This window comes from Lissotriton helveticus, chromosome 1_1 (assembly GCF_964261635.1).
Source record: "Lissotriton helveticus chromosome 1_1, aLisHel1.1, whole genome shotgun sequence".
Taxonomy (NCBI): Eukaryota; Metazoa; Chordata; class Amphibia; order Caudata; family Salamandridae; genus Lissotriton; species Lissotriton helveticus.
The window spans coordinates 131,564,571-131,592,183 of NC_136057.1; the positions used below are offsets into that span (position 1 = coordinate 131,564,571).

At 44.0% G+C, this 27,613-nt stretch overlaps 1 protein-coding gene across 1 annotated transcript in view; it reads right to left on the bottom strand.

The window, feature by feature from the left end:
* The window catches only part of LOC144769422 (uncharacterized), a 195,142-nt gene extending 169,747 nt beyond the window's left edge, over window positions 1–25,395 (bottom strand). Inside the window, exons 1-2 of the mRNA XM_078653537.1 lie at window positions 25,244–25,395; window positions 7,761–7,874 (exon numbers count right to left, since the gene is read on the bottom strand). The gene's annotated coding sequence lies outside the window, so the exon portion shown is untranslated. The remainder of the gene's footprint in view (window positions 1–7,760; window positions 7,875–25,243) is intronic.
* Between the last annotated feature and the right edge of the window lie 2,218 nt (window positions 25,396–27,613).

The following is a 27,613-nucleotide window of genomic DNA, read 5'->3' on the forward strand; positions in this document are numbered from 1 at the left end:
TTTTCTGCTTGTTAAGTTATCTTTGCCACTTTCCCAGGCATGGTTCAAGCATTTGTTGGAAGATTGCAGCATTTATTATAGAGATTCCATCACAGTCAGTAATATACCTGCGATATCTCTGCTGCCAATACAGGTCTGCGTTTTGTCTTTTTCTACCTTACCAGGGTATCTGACAATGTTTTAAGTTTGGTGCCAGCATGCTTCTCTGTCGGTGTATGGAGCATTGGTAGAGTCAGACAAGATGTCCGTTGCTTGAGGGTGAGTGCAGCATTTGCACCGCTGCACATTTCTTACATTCAGCTTTACCTTATCCCTGTTCATCATCTACCATAATCCCTTATGTCTGTGTACTCGCTCAGCAGGGTTCATTGACAGCTAAAGCAGGGGAGTGACTCGATGCACACAGCAGGCATAAGGTAATGGTCTGATAGTCAAACGCCATGGTTTGCAGTACAAGGATTTTAAGCATCTTTAGAGAAGCTCGCCCAGACCATACAAACGGAGGAAGTGCACAGGTAGATACTTATGAGGTAAAAACAGGGGAGGCGAACATGTAGGTACATGCTCCTTTATTTGGGTCTGTTTCAGGGCTTTACTGGGCTGGGTATTGGTGTGCACTGTCCCTTATTTCTGCTGCTGATAGAGGCACTTGCTGCAGGGGTGTTACCACTTTGCAAGAGGGGAGCAGAGCCTTAGAATGCACAACACCGGGAGACCTCCTGCCCTGAGGGGAAGGAGAGGGTCTAGGTGTCAGACAATATCAGCAAGGGACATAAAAGGATCCTAAGAAACACAGCAGTCGAGTGGCAAAACTGTCAGCCCAGATGGAGAAGAGCCGGGTCTTCCACTGTTTCCGGGTCAGCAAGTGATATTGAATCTTTCTAAGGTTAGGAGGCATAGATTTCCATCGGGTCAGAGCTAAGACATGGAAGGAGCAACCTCTCATTCTGGCTCTGCTATGATGAGGGCAGTGGGCCAGGTTTAGATTGGCGAAGTTCTGTGTTCTGGAGGGCATGTAAAACTGCATCTAGGCAGCTAGGCTGGGTACTCCCTGGATCTCTGTTTTTTGGAGTTAAGTTTTAAACAGTTTTCATGCATCCGTCTGGCCATCAAGGTTTTTAGATTTGGCACAAAAGCCAGTCGACTGCTGACAGGGAAATAATTAGCTGAGTGTTATCAGCTTACAACACTAGTGAGAAATTCCAAAAGATATTTAGAAAGTGGATGGTGCGCACAACCGTTCACTTTGTATGTAGAGTAAGAAAAGTTAACTGAAAATATTCTTCTTTTGACGTGGGTGCACCCTGGGGTGACGTTTCCGTCCTGGAACGTCTTAAATTCAACTCTCTTTTGTGCTTCCATAGAACCTGGTCGCATCCCCCTTTGGGGCACTCTTTAGCATAGTTCTGATTAAATTTCAATACAAAAGTTCCATTGATAAAAAGTACTGAATTTATTCATTCATGTTAAGCACTATATCCTTTGCTTTCTTATGTATTCATTGTAGTTGCAGACATTAAATTATATATTCATCAGTCCCATCTCCTGCTCTTCATCAGGGAGAACTTCCTGGAATTCAAACGATATGTGCTTACTGATACTCAGAAGACCAATGGTAAAAACCATATCAAGCTTTTAGTGGTTGGTGATTAAGTGTTATCTTGTTTGTAATGACAAAAAACGTGCAGTAGCGTGAACTGATGTGATGGACAAAGTTAATGGTGAAAATAATCAGTGAAAATAATCAGTGTGAGTCCGAGGTGTAAATACGTGCATATACTCACTAGGTTAATGTCGAAAGGCTGATGCTTTGCAACTAGATTTTGTAAAAAAAAGTGTCACTGGTAAGCGTGGGTCTGATGTCCTCTATTATGCATCTTTAAACTACCAATTGTCAATTGCCCCAAGTCTGCTATGAGATTTCACATCTGTCTATAAAGTTAGATGAAAAAAACGCTATGCCGTGCTGATGGCGCTAAACACGTTAAAACTTTCTCTCTCGCTCTATTTTAAAGAGCGCTTAGACTATCAAACGGTGCGTGAGTCGCCTACTTTAATTAACGACTCCGTGACTCCTCCGGTATGGTCTCAGTCCCTCCCGGTGTCCGGACGCTGTGTGTGTTCATCTGCCGGTGTGCGATCGTTAGTGCTCTACAAGCGGTGTCACGTGATTTTAAAAAAGTGAACAGCGAAGAATGGTCTAGTTATGTATGTGAAGATGGCGGACATCTTGGAATGTGGAAAGTAGCTCAATCTCGAACTGTCAAAACGGACATATACAATAAACGGACCTCTAAAATATTAGTATGAAAATACACGTGCAAGTACAAGTATAATACAAGTGTTAAAAGTGTACAGTTGAAGTTTATTTGTCAAAATCCATAGCCATAGCCCCTTACGGAGCAGAAATATGGGGCACAGCTGAAGTGGGTGCTCTGCAGAAAGTGGATGATAAGTTCGTTAAAATGCTGCTTCCAGTTACTCTTGCTTGCTCGAACCTGATTGGCCACAAAGAACTCGACCTCACTTGTATTACTGACACAATCAAACTGGCCCCGCTCCTCTTATGGTAGAGTATCTGGAAAAGGGACTCGGTTATGTTGACTCAAGCTGTAATAAAAGATATAATCAACCTTGACCAAGCCATTAGTATTCCTTGGCTGGCATATATCAAGAAGTCTTTCACAGATTTGGGCTTAGCTTTTCTGTACACATCACCATCTAAATGCTTATCTTTCTCCAAAACTGAGTTAAGAGAGGCTTTTGTTAATAAATGTGAGTTAGAAAGATGGCAATGTAATCAAAGTAAAGTCACAGCTATATTCTACCAGACACTTTCTAGGGTGCCCACAGGACATGATTCATATCTCTCCTTTATCTCTTATAACATGCATCAATATCATTTAACAAGGATGAGATTTAATTTTAAGAACATGAACTAAATAATCTATTGCTATGTCCTTGTGATGGCTTGTCCACTCAAACAATGTCTCATATTTTATTCTTCTGTTGTTTTTATAAAATGTTAAAAAAGAAATTCATTCTCCTAATGTTAACAAAACTGAGTCTATTTTCTTACTCTTTAGCCCTTACAGTAATTAATTCCCTGGAAACCCCATTCATATCTTTTATGACTGCAAATGTGTTATACTCAGTCATTTGGACTAGGAAAAGTTTGTTAGAGAGTGGAGTTGTTTTATTTGATCATTTTCATTAGCCTGTCGTTAATTGCCCAATTACTGATAATGAATTGATGTAAGGCATCGTTACCAGTGGTTTCAATTTTGCTCTTGCTGTGCCGCACCCTGCAACTAATATGGGCCTGCGTGAAGAAGGCTTCCCTGAAAATAGGGGGAATACACCTGATTAGGACACACAATGCCAAGGGAAACACTCACACCACAAGTCACAAACCGGAACTGTCCATGCTCAAGATACGGACACAAACAGCCAGGGTAGTAGAGAACTCAATTAAGGACGGGCAATATTAGATTTGGGTCGATTTATAAAAAGGGCCCGCTCTTAGGAGTCTAGCACACTAGAGAATAACTGTTGCCTGCACTACCTAAATCACCATAAAACACTTGTTACAGTTCCAGAGTGACCCAACATAACACAGTTGTCCTCTGTTCATTCCTAGAACTTACCGTGATGGAAACATCAGACATGGAACTAGCCTCAAACACACCAGGAAGATTGCAACAGAAAAATCACATGTGATCCCAGGATCTAATCCTTAAAGCAACAAGTCAGATGCACACACTCAAACACAAATAAATGCACAGCTGAGAGCATGCACTCCGGCCAAGGAGTATGTCAGAGCAGCCGGTCAGTTGCACTCATCAGATAAAGCCCAAACAATGTATTTGCAGTAAGCTTTACCCTAGATAACATACACAACACACCTGGACCACCTCAGAATGTGACATCCAGTTGGTATTAATGGTCCCTTCTATAAGAGTGGAATAATCTAAACACAATATTTATGACCCACTGTACCAGAATTTCCTGCCCAAAGGGGGGCAAGTTTCACTTTATTGCACCGGGCATACAGAATAAAGCATGCCATGGACCTAATGCAAAGTGAATTCCAGCACGAAGCTGTCGGAGATGTGCCAGCTATTCCTGGCCATTATTGTTTAATTAATTTAAACTGTTCCTGACTGCCAAGCCTCGCTGTTCTACTTTTTGATAACCCGAACCTGCTTCCACACAGCAATGGTTACAACATTCAACATTATCTGTAGTTAAGGAACATCTATACTTCCTTTCTGATGACATGGATTTACAAGATTTCTTCTTGGGTCTTAGGTCACCACATTCTTACAGATTCATACACTCCACTTATAATGAACTGTGGAAAACTTCTCAGCAGGACCCTGCTGAACACTTAAGACAAATTGACGGGATTAATTTGCAAAATGCATTGGTTGTTGTGGACAATGGCATGACTGCATTGTCAAATCACATATATTCTTTGAAAAAATATTGTATCATATGCATTCTATGTTACGTTTCATGAAAAGTGTCTCAAAAAGATGGATGCTAACCATTCTACACAGGCTGGCTTTGTGATTCATGACAGTCAGGTATGTTATGTACCATCTTAACCATCTGGTATCCTAGTAAGTTTAGGGGGTTCAGATGGGGCAGTGTGAGCTAGTTAGGAAGCAGGCCCAAAATTCCTGATGACACGTGTGAACCGAATGACCATATTCTGAAATTTATGTTGCCCAGAATACCCAGTCCTACATTATTCGTAAGAACAGTATAACATTGCCAGGGGTATGACAAAGAAGGAATTGGATTTCAAGTCAGTACAAAAATTAAAGAACATTCATTCAAGCCAAAAGGGATAACTTGCTACAGGGGTCACAGTGAGTGGCCATTCAGTAAAGAACTATCAGATGACAGACGTGTCTCAGCAGCACCCATTATACCGAGCGTGTTGACTTGAGTAATCGCTCCCTGTTGGATTCAATCTAGCAGCAATCACCATTTTCAAAGGGGACACAGACGTTCCTAGGTGCATCCGTTCAAATAACATTGGGTCTCTGTTCTTAGCTAACCTCCAAGGGAGGAAGGTCATTACCCTGAGACAGGTGCTGACAGGACTATAGTTGGGAGGAAGTATCCTGAGCATGAGGAGATTCTCTCTAGTGCCGGTTGGCACAGGCTGGCTATCCAGTGGGGATGATATGAAGTGCCCAATTGCCCGAGATGAGGTAGAAATTAATGGCACGTCTACCAATGATGTGATTGACCCTGGTTAAGTACCAGGACAAGAAGCCTTCTCATGGATACATCTACAGTTGCTTGGACAGACAGATCAAGCTTACACTTTATTGATGTTGAAGAATGCTTTGCTGTTGGGGGCGTGGGTGGAGATTCTGTCTTCGAGCGCTTTTTTCCTCGTTTTTCTGATGAGTTGGTGGTGGACTTTGGTGGCGGCTCTGAAGTTGTTGGGTGCTTCTGTGGATTTGGTGTTCCTCCAGTCCTTTTCAAGCTGGCAGCAGGTGCGTCTGCACTCTTGAAGTTCGGTGATAAACCATCTAGCTTTCTTGGCGTGGGTGTTGTTGTTTTTCTTGAGGGGGGCTAAGGTGTTGGCGCTGTCAGTGATCCATCTGTGCAGGGTTCCGGCTGCGGCATTGGGGTCGTCATTTTCCGCGACGGTAGGTGCCATGACACCTGTGGTCACAGAACGACCAACAGAAAGTGTGTTTCTACAGCACCATTGCCCTGGATGATGCTTGTTGTTGCTCTGAGGCCAGCTGGGCTGGAAGTGGCCTGTGGTTTGTGGTGGCTCACTGGTTTGAAGCCACCTCCAGGAAGGAGGTGCCTCAAGAAGAAGTTCCAGAGCTTTCTTCCAGTCAGATGTTGCTCCTTTCCTGGCTGAACAGTTCAAAGATCAGGTGACTCAGAGCTGCTCTACGTCAACTTCTTCCTAATTGGCATTTGAGTGATAAAGTCACAGAGCTCAAATTGACTGAAAAAAAAGAATCAGGATTTCACTGAGCTCAGAGGATAACTGCTCCCACAATGAAAGGGATTTCAAGATCCCCACCTTCCCCACCTAATTCCAGTATCAGGTAGGGGAGCCAACGCAATAGAAATGGTCAGGTTGTGAGGCACATCAGGGACACAGGACAACCAGCAAGTAACAACAAACAGCCAGATAGACAGACACATACCTGTCCTCCCCACCCTCAGCCAGCAGTATTCCCCTTAGTGGTGCAAGTGAACACTGATGAATAATCTACTGCCATCACAACCAGTCACATCATAGCATTGTTAGAAGGGGAACTATCCACTCTCAATGTGATTGGGGTACACTTTGGCCGTTTTTAGTCTCTTGGTAAAGAGTATGGATCACAGGAGACTGGATGGGTATTCCACGTAGTATTCGAGACATCAAATAAGTAACCAGAGAGGATACAACAGTTGCTATCTGAAGAAGGTGACCTTCACACGGACCGAACCCCGTGTGGGGAAAACCCCAATTTTCTTTTTTTGCCTCATATGTTCACAAACTAAATGAGGTTCTCATTGGGTCAGACATTGAAGAATTCAGCGTCGTCAAACTGTTTGGAAGAATTAAAGTGAAGTAGCCGGCTTATGTCTTTCTAGGTTAACAACAGAGTGAATTATCAAAAGTCAGCAGGTGAGGGATGAAAAATCTGATTTCCCTCCCTTTCAGTAGCATTAGATACAATTATATATTGTTAGCATGATGCACCTATATATCCTTTCATATTTTATATAATGTATATTTACTCGTGTATTTTCTTTAGTAAAATTAGAAGCATCGTACTGTTTTCCCTTTGTATTAGAGAGTTAGGCCGAAAACCATGCAGACGCCATTTTGTTGGCCATGTCCTATCCTAAGCTGTAGTCACGTGTTATTTCTATTCTGCTGACAGGATCCCATTATTTGAGTTACAGAGAGCAGCTGAAAGGTAGACTGTCTTTTCCCTTCCCCAAGGACTCAAGGTTACATCTGGCTTTGAATGCGATAAGAGCATTCCGAAAGGCTCCGTGCCTGCACTCCCGGGCACCAGGACGAAAGAGAGTCACCCCTCTGACCTTACTATATTGAATAGAGGTATTCTGAAGCAATCCTGTATGCCATATATGGTCCTTCCTTGAGGCCCCCTGGGCCAGCTTGTACTTTTCCATGTACAGTGACTTTATGAGTTGATCTGAAAGTATATATGTTCTGTTTTGACTATAAGCCAGCAGGCTTCTCTGCGCACCCGAGGTGTGAGGGTCAGAGAGGCTCCTCTACAGAGTATTTTTGTTTAATAAATGATTGAACTTTCTTCACTGCCAACTGACTGATTATTTGGTAATTGGTATTGGGGGCTAGTGGTAAGTATAGCTCCATAGGTTATTTATTGATGGTACTTCACAGTCCCAAAGTAAAATACAGATATAGTTCTGTGTAAAAGAAAGACTGGAAATTGCAATGAATCTAGTCCATCGTGTGTGTTTTATCTAGTTCTGAGATTACCATCAACTCCAGAACTTTCATCCTTCTTTGAGCCCCGAACTTTCACCTAGAGGACCGTAATGACTGAAATTCAAATACCCTCCTCAAAAGCCTTACGAACCCCAACCTTACTCAGCACATCACTAGACCCACCCACACCGTCAAAAACTTCCTGGCCCCTCTCTTCTCCACACTAAACAACATCAGAGTCTACAAACAAAGGCCTATCACCCGAACTGACAGCACCCTTTTGAGTTACCAGCTCACCAACCTGGATCACAGGAGAACCACCACCTCTGGACAGGATTGCTGATGCAGGAAGAACATCTCAGAGAACGACTGGGTTTCTGCACTCTCCATACGCCTCTCAAAGTATACCAGGAACCTAGTGGAAGACATCAAAAACATCAATGAATGGATCACCACCTGCACCAACACCCTGACCGACTCCCCCCCCCCCCCCCCCCCCCCCCCCCCCAAGCACAGAAAAAAAATCAAGATCACAAAAGCAAGCCAGCTGGTACAGAGAAGAACTCAGGATGGTGATGCAGTACTGTAAGCAACTGGAAAGCAACTGGAGAATGATCCAAGATACCGCAGAAAATGACGCCTTCTAATCTGCCCTGACATGCGTCCACCAGCATGTCTGAAATGCCAAGTGAACAGCCCACACCCAACGCATCGAAGCCAGCAACAACAGCACCAAATAAATCTTCTCCATATTCAGAAAATTCACAGGGCTACAGCCACCAGCAGCACCATCTCCCCTTACAGGACCCATTGCAACAATCTCTAACTTATTTTGGAAGGCGATCACATCCACATACAGCAAATTCAACCTGACTTCAGCAACCTCACAGAGAGTCTTCCAATCTCACCTAAAGAATGGACCTTGACCATGTAGAACCCCATCACCACAAATGAGACTGACGCAACCATGAAGAACATCCACTCTGGGGCCCATTAGACACATGCCCCCACCACACTTTCAATAAAGGTCTAACCACCATCAGTGAAGTCCTCACTCCCATCCTGGATGACTCCATCAATGCAGTCCTCTTCCCAGAAACCTGGAAGCAGTCAGCCTCTGAGGACCTCACCAAACTCTCCCAACTACTGACTAATCACCCTCCTATCATACACGGCCAAAGTCTTAGAGAAAACCATCAAGAAGTGTCTGACCAGCTACCTCGTGAACCACCAGCTCCTCAAGGCCACCCAGTCTGGATGCAGGCCCAACCAGAGCACGGAAACAGCGCTCATTAAACCTACCTACGCCATTTGCATGAACTTAGTCAGAGGAGAGAGTAAGGCCATCATCCTATTGAACCTCTTGGCAGCGTGTAACATGGTACCACATTCCATCCTGATCAGGCTCCTTCACAAGTTCGAGAATCAAGGCCCTGCATGCGACTGATCTGCTCCTTCCAGATAAAAAGAACTCAGACAGTCAACCTGACGTCATACTCCTTGGAAACCAGAAATCTCATCTGCGGAACACCTCAAGGTTCACTCCTCAGCAGAACACTATTCAACACTTAAATAACCCCACCGGCCAAAGCCATCCACACCCACTACATCAATATCCTCTCCTACACTGACAACACACAACTAATACTGTCCCTCTTGGACAAAATCCAGAACACAAGGAACAAGTTCAATGCCTGCATGATGGAAGTAGCCATGAGGATGAAGTTTAACTGTCTCAGACGCAACACTGACATGACTGAAGTGTTGATCTTTGGAAACATCCCCTGTCCATGGGACTCCACCATCCAACCTACGACCTACTCTCACCTCCAGCTTGCGCACCAGTGACCTAGGGATCATCATCAACTAAAAGGTGGACATGTTTGCCCATGTTAATGCCGTCACTGCTTCCACACCCTAAAGAACAAATGGCTCCTGAGAATCACCATAAGACAGTCATCCACACACTCATCACCAGTAGTTTAGACTACGGGAACTCTCTCTATGCAGGAATCATCAAACAGCTCACCAGAAGGCAGCAACCATCCAAAACACAGCAGCCAGACGTATCCTCAACCTCCCACTCAGAACACATATAACAGCTCCCTGGCTCCAGATACATAAGTGCTCACAGTTACAACTCCTCACCCACACATTCAAGACACTACCCAAACATTAACAACTGCATCTCCTTCCATCAACCACCTATGCACCTCCGTTCAGCCAGACTCATACTCAGACACATCTCATGCATACACAGAAACAGACCCAGAGGCCAACTCTTCTCATACATCACTCCTAAGGTGTGGAACGAGTTCTCTCAACACATCAGAGCCTTCTCCTTACTACTTGAGCTAAGCAAGAAGCTGAAGACATGGCTCTTCAAAAACATGTCTAGAGTTGGGACAGATTGAGGTGGTCTTGGGTGCCAAATTGGTGCAGCTTACATTTTTTTTCAATGTATTTATTATTAGGAATTTGTTAGACCCAGCGGTTTCTGGCTGGGATGCATCGAAGCCAGTCAGAATCCACTGTCGTAGATAGGATGAGTACGATACACTTGTCTGATAACCTACACTCATCATTGGATAGCTTGGCTCAGAGCAGTCAGGCTTATCGTCAGGGTCAAAGTGTAAAGTGTTGGCACAACCCTCAACCTAGCAACACCCTGTGGACGCTACAAAAAGACTCCACACGGTATGTATACAACACTGGTCTTTGTATTGCACAGACACTGAAATCAAAACGACATACACATAGCGTATATACTTTACAGTTCAAACTCTTCCATTAGCAGCAGAACGGCCTTAACCTATATATAATTGTCCTGGGTGTTCACTTGCACCATTATCCCTTCAGCCTTGTAAGCAACATACACAAAATACAAGCAATCCCTTCCACATCAAAAGCAACAGAAACATATATCCAGGCTGTTAAGAGGTATTCCACTTTTCCGCTAACACATTTGCATAACAAACAACATTCCCATTATTGCGTACTCCGTATACTTGTAATGGTCAAGAAATCACAGGTTCTCTCTACACCTTGTGTCTTAGCCGCTCAGCCACTCAAACTACACCAGCCAACGATACACATTGCCCCTACTGTCGACATTTTGATTACATTAAGGGACCACCTAAAGCGGAAGGAAACAGTTACGTATTTTCATCCATCCAGATTAGGTCCTCAGGCACCCAGTGTCACCTTCACGAGTGCAGGATCACTATCGTCCCCACAGGAAAAAATTTGCAACACCAGAAGCTGGCGGGCTCCCAATTTGGATAATGATTTCGCCTCTGGCAGAGGTGGGAGCTACAGTTACTCCAGGGAGCAAGTCGTGGGTGCACACAAGGCACAACGAGACCTTTCAGTCACGCTATCCTTAACAACGTACTACCTTGTGGCGGGGAAACAACCTTTACAACGCAACTTTTACAACGCACTACCATTACAACGCAACCATTACAACGCATGACACTACACCGCATACCACTACAACGGATGTCATTACAACGCATACCATTACAACGCATAACATTACAACGCATAGTACCCTTACACTATCCAACACTTACCCTACTGTTGCACCCCCAGGAGTTAGAATAGTAATTTTTACCCCTACACTATCCAACATTTACCCTACTGTTGCACCCCCCTGGAGTTAGAATAGTAATTTTTTCCCCTACACTATCCAGCACTTACCCTACTGTTGCACCCCCTGTAGTTAGAATAGTAATTTTTACCCCTACATTATCCAACACTTACCCTACTGTTGCACCCCCCTGGAGTTAGAATAGTAATTTTTACCCCTACACTATCCAACACTTACCCTACTGTTGAGCCCCCTGGAGTTAGAATAGTAATTTGTAACCCTACACTATCCAATACTTACCATACATGCAATGTAATGTTATGGATTGTAATGGTATGCGTTGTAAAGGTAGTATGCGTTGTAATGGAATGCGTTGTAAAGGTAGTATTTAAAAACTCGTTGTAATGGAATGCGTTGTAATGGGTGTTGCGTTGTAAAAATGCGTTGTAAAGGTATGCGTTGTAAAAGTATGCGTTGTAACGTCATACATCCCTTGTGGCGTGATGTCAGGCACTGTCGTCCTCCCAATCTGGAGGTCAGATACAGTTTATGCTGCCCGCTTGGCTATCGCAGGCTCTGCAAACTTCTCTCAACACTGCTCAGAAACCATACGCTAAGGAATACTAACTAGCAGAGGTTTCCGGCTGTAAGCTCGAGCCTCTCGGCCTCATTAAACGTCCCTTGCACTCGTCAAACTTGTCACGCTATAGCCACCCCAGGTGTGCCACTGAACTTTACCAGCTCACTCTTCAGCACAGTCTGATGACTGCACACGTCGGGAGGGTCCTTGTCCCAACCGACGATCGCACCCCCTGTAGTTAGAATAGTAATTTTTACCCCTACATTATCCAACACTTACCCTACTGTTGCACCCCCCTGGAGTTAGAATAGTAATTTTTACCCCTACACTATCCAACACTTACCCTACTGTTGAGCCCCCTGGAGTTAGAATAGTAATTTGTACCCCTACACTATCCAATACTTACCATACATGCAATGTAATGTTATGGATTGTAATGGTATGCGTTGTAAAGGTAGTATGCGTTGTAATGGAATGCGTTGTAAAGGTAGTATTTAAAAACTCGTTGTAATGGAATGCGTTGTAATGGGTGTTGCGTTGTAAAATGCGTTGTAAAGGTATGCGTTGTAAAAGTATGCGTTGTAACGTCATACATCCCTTGTGGCGTGATGTCAGGCACTGTCGTCCTCCCAATCTGGAGGTCAGATACAGTTTATGCTGCCAGCTTGGCTATCGCAGGCTCTGCAAACTTCTCTCAACACTGCTCAGAAACCATACGCTAAGGAATACTAACTAGCAGAGGTTTCCGGCTGTAAGCTCGAGCCTCTCGGCCTCATTAAACGTCCCTTGCACTCGTCAAACTTGTCACGCTATAGCCACCCCAGGTGTGCCACTGAACTTTACCAGCTCACTCTTCAGCACAGTCTGATGACTGCACACGTCGGGAGGGTCCTTGTCCCAACCGACGATCATGTTTACGCCTCACACTGCGCGGTCCTTATGATCTTGTGAAAACGGGGAGATCTTTTCTGTCCCTGGGAACTCATGGACAGGAGGCCAGTCAACCAGCCCTTGGAGAGTGCTTGGGGACCTGGGCTACAACAGTTGCCAATTAGCCGCAGGCCAGCAACATCCAGGCAAAATCCACCAAGTGATAGTCCCTTCCTAGAGGATAACTAGTCTGCAGATATTCCAGTTGCAGTCCCTTTACCCCAATAGTTTGTGTTGATGTCCCAGCGTCGAACCAGTGTAGTATGTTTCCAATTCCCAAAGCGTCTCTAACTCATAAAGGCCGAGTGGTTATACCCACAATGACCTATGAAAATTAGATCAGCTCAAAAGGCCACCTTTGAAATGCACGGGCCCTCTCTAAATATTGTCATGTCTGACATCCTACCCTGGGAGGCTTGATCAGTATCTTTAGTGGGGCCACAACCCTGCCACTTGGAATGCAGATGCCAATTCCACCCCCTCTTAACCAACACAGGAAGGCCCCTCAGAGTGAGAGGTCTACAGTATACTGTGAGCCCTTAGTTTATGGCTGTCTTATCAGAAATGCACAGAAATAGCCATCCCCCACGCAGCCAGTTGTGAATTGGAGACAGGTGGATAGGCATACAGAGCCATGAGTACAGACATTCCCACTTTCCCAAAGTGGTATTTCCACCGGCATAATGTTGAATTCACTCGCACCACCGGAGCAGGTTCACATTACGAACTCATCGATATCAAACACTATACTGACACTCTTCTGCATGAAGGAAATCCAGCTCAGATACAGTTTTTCCAGCCTTTCCACAGATTCCTCAGGCCAATCCAATACGTGGAGCAGGCCCTACTGTTCCAAACACATTACTGTGTGCCATTGACGACCAGTGTATGTAGCAGATACACTCACCGACACCACACCCTGTCCCCAGGGAGTACTCAGATATAGCAAGAGACATGCAGAACCTTGGAAAGTGTCTTATTAAAAGCCAAGCCTAGTAACAGTAACCTACATACACAGGCCCCATCATGGCAAATCTGTGGCACATTTGAAGAACTACCTCCGTGTGTGGCATAACCAGTTTTGCAGGCCCACCGAGAAGGTGTTGAGTTACATGACCTAGGTATATGTCTCACCTCTAGACAATGGACTAACAACAAACTCAATGTATCCAATCATGTATACACTAATCACCAGTATGTATATGACAAGCATATCACTTTGGCACTGAATGGAAGTGTAAAATGCGATCAAAGTCCTTAGGCTGTTACATAGATCAGCGGAAAACCAGGATGGACAAAAGCAAAAAAAAGGTGAGGGAAAGCACCCTAGAAAGGGCCACCGCCAACAGAATTTATCAAGATTGGTATGTTTGATACAAAGGTATCACAGATCTGTCCTCTATGTGCTTAAACACATTTATAAAGGAGGACGGTTGGAACCTGAGACCTCTTAACTATCTCACTTGAGCTGAGATTGGTAACCCGAAAATACATTGATCCCTCCCTTTGTTTCATTTACACCATTCGGTGATTGGGATTAAATCCCAGATCCAAAGCTATAAAGTTGGTTCAAGTATTGGTACCACTAAACAGCACATTACACCTAAAATACTTGAAGACTCACATTCACATCACTCTTAAATTACATTGTTAGCTCCTAAAATATAATTCAACTTTTGGTAATTTATAAATAATGTTCATTAGATTTTTTCCTGGCCATCTTTGGGACTCTCGTTCCCTCCCATACAAATTTTTTCCTTTCACATTTTGGCCGATATCTATTACTTACTTTTCTCCACCCTTCATGTGTTTTCTGTCTGTATTCTTCTTACTTCTCTTCTCTGGCCTCTTCTTGCTTTTTCTGCTCACTCACCTTTTTCTCCGCTTTATGCTGAAGTGACAACTAGAATGACTTCAAGCGTCTCTGGGAATCCTACATGTAGGCTTCTTATTCTAGCAAAATCCTCATCAACACACTGTTGATGAGAGACTGAAGCAACCCCTTGTAGCATTGTCATACAAGTAGCCCTGGGTGCTTGTAGGCAGTCACATATTTGAAAGTCGGGCTGAAGTCTCACTCAAAGCTGCATAATTCTTCCAAACTATGGGGAAGAACTAGAACTTCACATGTGAATTTGCTCAGACGTCTGCCGTGTGCCGAGTAGTACCTGACTATTCTGCACAGAGCAGACCCTCTTACAGCAAGTGATCATAAATATTTTGGTACAGACAGGAGAGGCCAAGAAGAGTGACTAACAGTCCCGCCAACATCTGCTAAGACAGACACACTTGAAAAAGACACAATGTAGATGCGCCTCATACACACACACACACACACACACACACACACACACACACACAGCCTGCAAAAACAACTCTACCCTGTTCAGAGGCACACACATCCAATCTGCAGAGGTACATTAAAAACACAGACCTGTACGTTCCACTGCTTGAAAGGCCTCGTACCTGGCAGACCCAAGGTCAGTGAACACACCATAATCCCTGCAGCAGACACACAACCTCTGCAGCAGATAATGCTATAAGCCAACCCATGCCGCTTGACGTTCAGCTGCCTGGTGGACATGCTTCTGACACAGGGGTACAGGTGGGCAAGTCAACAAACGAACAGAGAGAGCCGAGCAAAGAGTTGTTGCAGGGTTTCTGTACTCACACAGAACTGTGCACAGAGGAGTGGAACCTCGGCAAATTAGGATGTCCCAAAACTTACCTTAGCAACCAACTCACCCCTTACCGAGCTAGCTACAGTGTCTCATTGGACATATCAAAACACCCAATGTTTAGACAAACCAGAACATGAACTTACAGTACCTCAGGGTACGTGGGACTCATGAACACTCTTTCGTTATATTATCATTACAAACCAGAACATGGAGTAAAGAAGACACATGTGCATTTGAAATGTTTATTTACTAATGCCGTCTTCTCAGGCGCAGTATCTTTGATAATACAAGTATACTTATTATCAGTAGCAAAATTATCAGCATAGTTACTAAGACATAAAAAGCGAATGGTGACAGCATGTTAACATGCTGTAATGAATAAGAGTTAACAACACTTATATCTCACCCTCCCTAACACATATATTATATTATTATCTAAGAAGGTCTCTTTGGGTTGTTTTAGGGCGGGCCCATACCTTAGTGTCCTAGCATGAAGGAATCACATCAGCATACACCAGCTCTCTCTGCATGTGCACCGCATCAAGTGTGTTAACAATTCTCGTGCAAAGCAATATCAATCCCGCCTCAAGCCTAAGTTGGCAAAGGCTGCACTTGTGTTATGACTATGAAGGCGTGGAGATCAGACCTCATAACAATTCCATATCGTGTTGCTCCTGAAACTTCAGCACTCTCCGTGCAGACATGTTTTATTAAACAAAGCAGATATCAGAGCAATAACATATTATTCTCACATTCACCACGGCAAACTACTAGGTTGAAAGCTAAGTCAACAATTAAGGGTCGTGTGCAGAAGTTGCGAGAAAGGAAAAATGGCGTTTAAATCTGAAATGTACCTATGCTAACTTAACACGATATAAGGATATATAGGAGCTATACAACACCCCCCCATGATCCGAGAACGGACTAAATAAGGTAACAGAAGTGCCATCACATGAGAGCAGAATCCATTTATAAACGAGCATGAATAAAAATTCAATAATAAAAACTAATGCTAAAAAATAGCCCACAAATATAATGTGGCTCAAGCCAATAGGCACGCAAAAAAAAATGTCTTGACCAAAAGTCAATAAAATCAAGGAAATGCTATCAATCAGCATGCCAATTTGAGGCAGTGTCTATGATAAGACTGTATATGAAAAGTAAGCTGCAACAGCCTCCAGGAGGAAGTCACTGTCCTCATCCGAAAACAGTTCAGCCATCCAATTTAAAAGATGAAAGGAACATACGTGATCTTCCAGCACCGGATCCTCTATAACCATCAGAGGACAGCTCGGTGGGTTTTCAAGAAAACTTCGTTCCAAGAAACTTTGCGCTGCCGACAACACATCCCAGGGACCCATTAGTCCATGTGCCACCGCCAAGGCCATAATCCTTTCGTCAGAACAAACCAACTCGTGAGCAATGATAGGACTCATCAGTTGATCAAAATCGACGTCAGCAGATATTGGTCCGCAGAGACACAAATCAATGGCCCAAAGGAAATCACAGGTCAGGCAGCGAAATACAGGCTGGACACAGGTGAAATAGGAGAACCGAAAAGATAATCCAAAAGCCGTGCTTAGAGTCGCCAACGGCAGTGTGCCATAATAATCAATCATGCGGTTGCGAAACCGCGTCAGTAGTAGCTGTGCGTGGACTTGCACAGGAAGGGCATCCATATTTAAAAAGGCAGAAAACCACCAATGCGCCAGCCGCTAAAGCAAGTAAAAACGGGAACCCTCCAAATAAGGATGAAAAAATAGAATGGAAGAAAGCAGGGATGACTCCAAAAATCTTCTCAAAGGAAGTCACGAGACCACCGCTAACAACTTTAAAAAAATGTGCTAGGCCCGTTGTGGAGGATGCGTTAAAGATAGAACGGACCATGGCTCCGAAATGCAAGGGCAAATCAGTGTTTAAAAGAGCCTGAACCTCCGTGCGGGTGTTAGCAATGTGAAGCACGAAAGTTTCACGGGCCGAGCTCAAGGCCACCTCTTTCTGGGACAATAGAGCTCTTATTCTAGCCATGCCGCTGAATTCTGCTCCCAAGGTCGGTATCTGTGGCCAAATGGAAGACTCCCTATGTTCACGTGTGGGAGGATAAAGAACATTTCTGCAGCAAATAACTCGCTCACTAACTGTTACTATGAAAGCTATACCTTTAATTAAACCACAACAGTTTTCATTATTGAGCATTAAATAACTACCATTCTCTAACAATTTAAACGTGGGGATGATAGCAGGAACTGGCGTGCCCTGTAAAACGCAAGCCATATTTGGGCGGTCCTTGTTACATGAACCGTGTAACTGTATGTGTCTGCACATTAAAGAATGATCTGGCGTCTCAGTGCACTCATCCCCTGTTAGATAAACCTCTTGGTCATCCTTGAAACATCTGTATGTGTATGGGAGTGACCAGACCTCATGAAGAAAACCGCTACCTAAGGGTTCAAAACGACCTATTGGCACATATTTCATACAATTTGAAAACTTATATAAAGCAAAAGGCAGCGTTATTAAACCGTGGATAAGCCACGTAGCAGCAGTGGATTCTGCCACAGAAAAAGGTAAAGATTCCAACCTTTCAATATGTAGCATAGAAAAAGAAGCATCACGCATTGAAAGCAAGCGTTGTTTGTCTGTCAAATTAAACGGTGCAAATAAAGATGAAACGTTCATATATCCCCAGGGAACTTTACCCATTTTTAGAGTCTGTAGTGTCCATGCAAACTGCATGATTGAACGTAATTGATTTTGACCATGGTATAATACAGATACTTCATCATGTACAATATCAACAACAGACGACACAATATTATCTAATGTGTAAATTCTAGAGGAAAGCACGTTAATGCTATTGTCAACAACTGCAAGCACTTTCTCAAGATTCGCCTGATCAATAGCCCTAAGGCGTGAAGCAGCCTCAATCTGTGAGAGTTTCCAAATTTCATTGTAAACACCATATAACCACCTTTTCGACCTGCCACTAGCTGGGCCCTTGATGAAATCATTCAAATCCACGTCTGCATTCAGTTTGGAAAGGTGATACTTAACCGCAGGTAAAGTTGAATGTTTCAGCCAAGCTTGACACAACTTGCCCACAGAGTAAGAGGTGACAGTATGACTCAAATCAAAACGGGGATCAGATCTAACAGTCTTAAACCCGTCAGTTATATTTAAAAATCTTTTTTGGCAAGAATCAGCACTACGGTGCCAAAGCAGCCAACCCTTGGGATTCATACTGGAAATGTTAAAGGAGGAATTCAGAAGCAGAGCCTGTATTTCTCTAATGGACAATTTAGTAAAATTACTCCAATTCTCATAGTCCTCCAACTCCGGGAAAGACGGGGTGTTTAACCTTTTTGATGTAGCCAATCCAAAGCACGTGGTCTGGGAAATGGTTTCATTTAAAAACCACATATGATTTGGGATGAGACATGCACGGTGCAAAGCCTCAGTGCCTTGTACCTGCCAGGCCCTTGAGCCCCAAACTGATTTAAGGTCTATGGTATCTTTCCATAACTCATACCCTCCAGTAACTAATTGATCCAGGAAGGCCTTTGAATATAACAATTTTGTATTTGTAAGTCGAACCTTGGACAGTGGCTGTTTTTGAAATTTAAAATAAAAGGACTCGGGATTGGACTGATTAAAGTCAGTGAAATAAGTATACTTTTTAAGAAACGTTTCTGAACTCCCTTGTGTTGGTGCTGGGCAATGTTCCCACTGAGTAAAATTAACCGCATCCCTTCGGGAAGATGTTTTGTGTAAGAAGTGATTGCCATAATGTTGGTAACAGAACAATTCACCATAATTAGCAGATTCTAAATATAAATCCTCAGCATCAAAAGCAGCATAATATTTCAAATCAGAAAACAAACTCTCTACAGCATTAACATCCCAATCATCAGAACGAATGTTTTGTTTCACCACATCCCCCATATTAACTCTTAGTACATTAGGGACATTAACGACTTCCGTTGGACCATGAATCTGAAAACAAACTGCATCCCACGCGATTCCATCCAGAACAGGCCATGCTGTGATGTTAACCAAAGTCAAGTCTCTTTTTAATCTGTGTGTAGAATGTGAAGAGGAAAGTGGGGCCAATGTTCCATTTAAATGAGTAATGCAAGTTCTCTCCTCGACATAGTGTCCATTCATAATCCGAAAAAAATAAAACACAAAACCAATTGACATAAAAAGGTAAACCGAAAAAAGGACCAGCCAAATGTATATCCAAGGAGGTATCAAAAAATGTTTTTTAAACAGGCTGGCATATACTGCAATTTTAGAGGGTTTTTTCGAGGCAAGGGAAGCAGAGTCAAATGAAAATCTGGATTCCGTGGCTAAACGAGCTTGTAGGTCAGGCATGGACAAATCAGTCGGGTATGTATAGTCTGTCTCATCAAGGTTAGTTCCTGGTAAATTATTCAATAATGGACTGGAAACAGCAGGTAATTCGATGGCCACCTCAGGCTCATTATTAGAAGCAGTGGGCATAATTGAATTTCTCACAATGGAAGGACAGGAAACAGCCGGTGTCATGCTAAGAAGAATCGGCCACTCTGTGTATCTTGACATTGTCAATAGAAATAAACCTGTTTTCCTTACGACCTGGAAGTGGTGGTAAAATGACTGTTCTTGTGCCCTTCACTCCAAGCACTGGGACCGGAGCTCGATAGGAGGGACCAAACTCTTTCTTGTTGTCGATCTTCTCTCGAACCAGTTCTCCAACTTGGGGTAGCCAGCCAACTACCGGGATCTGCAACGCATCATCCGATGTGGAGGGCAAATGTTCTTTTGCAAGAGTGTCTCTCGTCTTTTGTAGATTCTGTAAAACATTGCAATGTTCATCTGCGTCAAAGGAAGTGGCGCGAACCACCGAGTCTAGACCGTCAAGGTCAGGGACGAACATCTTGATGCCAAAGAGCATTTCGTATGGGGTCCGCCCACCCAGAGACCTTCTAGGGAGATTATTAAGAGCACGCTGCACGCCATAGAGGTGGGCCAGCCAGTTTCTGCCAGTGCCTATAACTCGGGCTGTCAAAGATTGCTTTAAATCACGGTTCATTCGTTCAACTACACTATTACCCTCGGGTCTGTAGGGTGACGAAAACTTGACTTGGACCCCCATCGAAGTCATGGCATCCTTATACGCCTTAGAGGCGAAAGCCGGACCCTGATCCGAATGGAAGGTACCACAGGCAAAAATCCCTATAAAGATACGCAAATCTCTGATGACAGTCCGGGAATCAGCGCTGCGATGTGGCCATAACCACACAAAGCGTGTGCATGAGTCAACTGCTACTAAGATGTATTTATACGCAGTATCAGATGAAAATGGACCGCAGTGATCTAAATAAACACAGCCTAGTGGTTTATTAGAAATGTACAACTGAGTCTGAGGCGGACGCGTAGCAGTTGAAGGTTTAATCTGCTGGCATATGTCACAAAGAAGGACATAATCACGCGTCTGTTTGTACAGTCCCCGCCACCAGAAACGTTGTTGTAGTTGCGTTACAGTGGCTGAGACGCCCGCATGCGCAGACGCCACACCTTCATGAGCCGCTGTAATCAAGTCTGTTTTGCGATCCGAGTTGGGAATCAGCCGTTCCCCAACATCAGGAATTGTCACAAAAGGAACCTTTTCGGGACTTAAGTGGTATTTATACTTCGAAGGGAATCCCGAAGGATGTTTACTTCCCTTTTCAGAGGCAGCAACCGCTGCCAAGATGTCGCTATCAATCTTGGTTTTAGACCTAGTAACTGCTGCAACTAAGCACATCAGCATACACCAGCTCTCTCTGCATGTGCACCGCGTCAAGTGTGTTAACAATTCTCGTGCAAAGCAATATCAATCCCGCCTCAAGCCTAAGTTGGCAAAGGCTGCACTTGTGTTATGACTATGGAGGCGTGGAGATCAGACCTCATAACAATTCCATATCGTGTTGCTCCTGAAACTTCAGCACTCTCCGTGCAGACATGTTTTATTAAACAAAGCAGATATCAGAGCAATAACATATTATTCTCACATTCACCACGGCAAACTACTAGGTTGAAAGCTAAGTCAACAATTAAGGGTCGTGTGCAGAAGTTGCGAGAAAGGAAAAATGGCGTTTAAATCTGAAATGTACCTATGCTAACTTAACACGATATAAGGATATATAGGAGCTATACAACAGAGTGTGCACAGATTTCTCATCGAGCGCTAAGATGCAGTGCAATGTGAACACATTTTTCACAGTGCAGTAAGATGCAGTGCAGTGGCAAACATTTCTCAGTACAGTTAGATCCATTGTAGTGACACAGATTCCTAATAGTGCTGTAAAGTGCAGTGTGCACACATCTGTCACAGTGCATTAGGATGCAGTGCAGCGTGCACAGATTCCTCGTAGTGCAGTAAGATGCAGTGCACAGATTCCTCACAGTGCAGTAAGATGCAGTGCAGCGTGCACAGATGTCTCATAGTGCAGTGAAATTCAGTGCAGTGTGCACATATTTCTCACAGTGCATTAAGATGCAGTGCAGTCCAGTCAAGTATCACGCATCAGACGTGACTTTAACGCATTGCAGTGTGGTGATCCGCATCACCGCACTGAAATGCATTGTCACGCATTTGCATAGTGCTTTAGCAGCCTCACTGAAGCTCTACCTAAACTATATCACGTAGTGACTTGGCAGCTGGCAGAGCGCCGCCGGTAGCAGACGCGCGGTTTCCATGCAAGCTTGAGTCTTGCAGTTAAGGCTGCTGGCTCACTGTCTGATGTGCAACAATGTTTTATTTTCAATATTTCCCATGGCACGGGTCTTACAGCCAGACGTCACGGTAGTGCCCAGTGTAATTCGACGTCTGGTGCCGTGGGGGTGGGGGTTGGATCACGTCCTGCCACTAAAGGCGGGGAGGTTTTTTTTCAGAGGAAGCGGGCCGCGGCTCGGGCTGGATTGGCAGGCGCCGCAGCAATTATGGAGCTTGAAGCGCTGCCTGCTGCTCACCCCTGCCAGGGCCCAACCGCCGTCGTGTGCTGACCCCAACTTCCCAAGGTGCCTGCCCGCAGATAGGTGGGTAAATGTCGATTTTTATTGCCGAGTATTTTTGAGACAGTTGTGTAGGTGCAAATGTTCAGCTTGCACATTTGCAAAATTAACTAGAGGTTGCCAATTTTGAAAGTTATCACATTTTAGGTAGAAATATGGGCACCGTGTCAAAGCGTGATAAAGGTCTGCCGTGCCCACAGTTCCACAATTAGGTTTAATGGGGACCCCTCACCTCCGCCCTCATTTCTTGGGCTGGGTACTACGTCCTAAAATAAAAAAACACATCTTCTCGGAATATATCTGTATCTATGTGTTAAGTGTAGTCTGTTCCATCGTGCGCTGCCTTGAAATGGTATGTCGCACCTGACTGAATCTGTGAAGTGTGTGTCGTGTGGGGGAGGCTGTCTTTTTATGCGCGTCCGAGTTAAATACTGTTCTGATTTCAAAACAACAGCACACACAATATGTCTACATATCCTTCCCCCTCGCAACATTCCAGCCATTGCCTGACAACTTAGAGGTGCATTCTTTCCCTGTCCCCCTGCAATGCCTGGCCAGTCTGCTGAGAGTGTCAGTGAGAGACCTGGGGCCGTTGCTGATGATGTGTAGCTGGACATAGTGGAGCCGGACCAGACGTTTGGCAGGCTGCTTGTTGTCATAGATTTTATTATACAGACTCGATAACAGTGGTGAAAAGCTGGTTGCGCGCAGCAGCCGTAAGAACTCCTGAAGGCCCACAGTAACCAACCACTTCTGGTGATTGCCCACTCCCTTTGCTGCCTAGTCCTGGAGGTTACATAGTTTAATGAATAGTTTCATGGCCAGATGCTGTCAAAGAGGCTCAGACAAGTACACTTTTTCTGCTGGGGTGAGTGTACCATCTGTGGACTACGGGTGTAAACTTCGGTAGGGCCTACTCAGCCTTTCATCCTTTCAAGGTTAATCCATTGAGTAGAAGAATACCGTTTAGAAATGAAAATGTATGGTATTTCAGCACTAAATAAAAGGCTGTTATTATGACCATTTTCTGGTTACAACTAATTGCCAAGTACTCAACTTTATCCTGGTGGCCGGTATCATATCAGGTAAGAATAGATTTATATGAAAATTAGCTATTGTTGCTCCAAACTAAAACTGAAATGGAAATTAGTTTTACGCAATTCAACTACTGCTGCCAGAACACTTTATGGGGCGGTCACTACCAACATGGCTAGTTAAAATGCGGCACCACTTTCAGTCTCTCTGCAAGAACTCATTCACTCTGTTTTTAACCCATTAATGGGGGGTGCAAGGGCACACCCACAGGGAGCTCACTTCCTTTCTTCACTTGCTCACCCAAAATCAGGCCTGCCTGTTGATATGTTCTGGCAAGGCGTGCCTGTCCTGTGACTATGCTGCGCGATTATTTAGGATTGCCACGAGGCAGACATTCCAGACCCTCACCAAAAGCCCACTAGCTTCACAGCAGGCAGCAGCAGTGAATGTACTCTTTACTGATGTGCTCGATCCTGCCATGGTCAGGTCAAGAGAGCAGTCGGTCTTCTGCTCCTAGCGCCAGATATCAGAGTGACAACTTGGATAACTTCATGTCTGCAGCCAGCAGACTCTCATGCAGGTGGACTTACAGCAGCCCTGAGCTGGGGCCTCAACACAAGCGCCACTGCAACTCCACAAGTGAAGCGCTCCGATGGGCAGACACACTCCACAGGCACTTGTGAACTGGCAGCCTGGGGAGTCGCGCACTAAGGGCCAGATGTAGGTCACCAAATACCGGTCGGTAACGGCCGATTTCGGCCGTTACCGACCGGTATTTGGTGATTGAGATGTAGGGGGCCTTAAATTTACCGATTCGGTAAATGAACAGAATCGGTAAATTTACAGATTCTGTAAATTACCGAATCGGTAAATATACCGAATCTCACATTTGTGTTGTAGGTGGCACTGAAAACAGTGCCACCGGCCCTTAAGAATTCATTATTTACCATGACATACTATGTCATGGTAAATAACGAATTCCTGTGTACATGCACATCTGTGCATGTACACCTGTCCCATGTGGCACACAAGCCAGAATCAGGGGTGCAACAGGGTGTCAAAGGGAAACCCTGTCCCCCTTGCAAATTCGGTACCGAATCGGTATTTACCGATTCAGTAATAGACATTGATTCCTATGGGCCTTAAGGCCCATAGGAATCAATGCCAATTACAGAATCTGTAAATACCGATTCATTAATTACCGAATCATAACGATTCAGTAATTAATTCTGTAAAATTACCTACATCCCAATTGCCAGTTCTGAAATACCGAATCAGTATGATTCGGTATTTCAGAATCGGTAATCTGGGATTACCTACATCGGGCCCCAAGTCTCTGACTCTGTACTGAAGTTCACTCTAACCGCCGCTGGCATATGTTTTAATAGTAGAAGGCCGCAATTCCAATTAGTTTACACCAAAATGAGTCCGAGGCATAGTTTTCCTAATTTATATTTCACTCATTTGAAACGCACAAAAAAGTAATGCGTGCAGTGGTGTAGGTTAACTTGTTCCATCTACAAAGAGTGAATGAATGTATGAAATAATTTGAGATGAATGTTGTGTCTTCAATGAATTCTTAGAGTTTCTTGCTGCTAAAATGGAAGTAAATTCTATTATTTATATGTTTTCCTATATGTTTAATTTGCTCATGAGAAAGTGTCACTCATAGTCATTGAAATGTCACTCATAATTACACTGTGATTATGAAAATGTCACACATAGTCATCTGAATCCTTGGCAGCTATGGCAATGCAGTGCACAGATCCTTTCTTTAAAACAAATGATGACCACCAACACACCCAGGGCCGGACGGAAAGGCCCCCAGAGGTCCCTGGAGAGAAAAACCTGGCTCCTGGCAGAGAGTTCTTTCAGGATCATTCAGTCCATTTCTACAAACACAGCAGAAGTTGCTGTCAATCTCCTACCTGAGCAGAAACCTGTGCAGACATTTCCATGCTCTCTCCTCCTCCTATGGCTGGGGTGGGGCAGGTGCAGATTTGGGGTCTGGTAGAGGTGGTGGGGGGGGGGCTGTGAGGGTCTGAAGATGAAGATAACTGCACAGACAGACAGGGCGTCCTTCCTCCTCTGCAGCAGGCTGGACACAGAGGGAGAGGCAGGAAATGACGTCAACATCTGCTGCTTGTACTGTCTCTGCCACTGCTGACCTGGAACAGGAAACCCTTCTCCCTTTCATACAATGTGCTCAGGGGATTTCATCAGCAGGCGAGGCGCGCCCTCTGCTGGGCACTTAAAGAACCATCACATCCAGTCCCGAGTGAATTTACACAAACGAGTTATGTGGCAGGAAATATCTGGGTTTTTAGAAGTTACAGAATTGAATGCTTTTAAGATACACAGAGTGCTCGTACAGGGTCTCACCCTTGGTTGCTGCTGTAAAAAAGTAATTACAACTTGTCTTCATATGACCATCTACAAAACACTGATGCAGAGTACTAAAGACTATTTACAGAAATTGTCAAGTGGAAGTGACAGTTTATATTTCATTGAATATATGAGAATACGCGTTAGTGATGCAATTAAACTGGTCAGCTTATTAAGTTTTACTTTTTATTTTTTTGAAACTTATTATTTATCTGTTTTTTTTTCAAATGAACAGCATGGTACATAGCAAAGTAAATAGAGAAAAATACCATGGATTTCATACACCAGACCAAATATAGTGTGGCATAAGTCATATGCCAAAGTGAAAATTTAAATAACAGATTTTTTTCTAAGCTTTCTGTGTTTTTGGGTTATTTCTTATCATAGCTGCCAAGGTTTCAGATTGCTATGAGTCACATTTCAATGACTATGAGTGACACTTTCTGGCCAGCATAATTAAGCAAAGAAGAAGAGGAAAGCATATAAATATCAGAAACTACACCAATCTGAACAACAAGAAATTGAAACGTTAAGTGCTGCAAAGCACCAGATATGGAATAGCACCAACCTAGTGCCCTCGTAAAGTCAGAGGCACAACACTACTGTTAACTGCTGCAACCAGTTAAAATATTTAAAACACTCCTGAAACCATTTATAAGCAATAGCGGTTTTTCCTTTTTTTACTGAGTTTTATATAGCGCAAACTTGACCCGGTATCGGGTATCAGAGCGCTTTACATAGCACCAGTTGCGTTACATGAGGACACATTCATCATTTTGTTAGGCACGGGGAGATTAAGTGATTTGCCCAGAATCACAGGACTTTCAGTGTCATTGCCGAGACCAGAACCCGGTTCCCCAGATTTGAGGTTGACCGCCCTAGCCGTTAGGCCAACTATGGTTTCACCATTAATTTTCACCATGCATGCCATGGTGTAAAGCTATTTCTGTGATATCGACTGATGGAGCTAAATGTGTTTGTCTATTTCTGAATTAAACATGCAGCACAAATGGTGTAATTCATAAGGATATATGCGGAACGCTGTGATTTATGTCTCGAATCAGGAGGCACGCTGGACGAGAGAGGAGCTCTCTGAACTGGTGGATGTCACCAGCTTCAAAGTACTAGTGTTGCCAGGCGATAGCCAACCAAAAACACAGGGTTTCTGCCTATGTATGATACATATATGGGCTCATAAAGAGTCCCTGCTTGAGGAATCAGTCAAAAGCCCACCCAACCAATAAGCAACATAATATCAAACAAACATAATTAGAAAAATAGTTTCATTTTTATTGTATATATATATATAGTTCTTTAGGAATCAATCAATAGAAAAATCGCAAACAGACACATCTTATGGACTAACATAATAAATAAGCAACTCATTCAAAACTGGTCCCACACAGCCCTTCAAACATTCACATCCGCACATCCATACGTCACGTTCGTTCATACATATATCCAACAGCACGAAGACAATTTGCCAGCTGATGTTGATGGCTTGGGTCCCACAGGGTCTCATACACAGTAGAGACCAAAGGTAGCAAAGGTGGGACAATCAAGCGCCAACGCGCGTTTCAGTGTTAGGACAATGTTTAAGCCACACCTACATCAGGGCACACTATGGGTAAGGTATCACGTGAATCCTGACATAAGTGTGCAGATCGAACTCGACGGGAGAAAACAAGAATGAACCCTTCCTGGGATAATGGAGGGAGCGATACCTTGTTTTAGTGGCAGAAAGCGTCAGTTTCTAGAATCACACAGCCAAGTCCCTGAAGTGGAGGCTAAATATGCCAGAACAGGCTAGGTAGCTTTCCCGCTGGTTTAGGGAGACTCCCACGATCGAAGAGTTAGTACTCTTTAAGGATACTTATTTTCGTGAGTAAACAAAAACTGTATCCAGCTGCCTC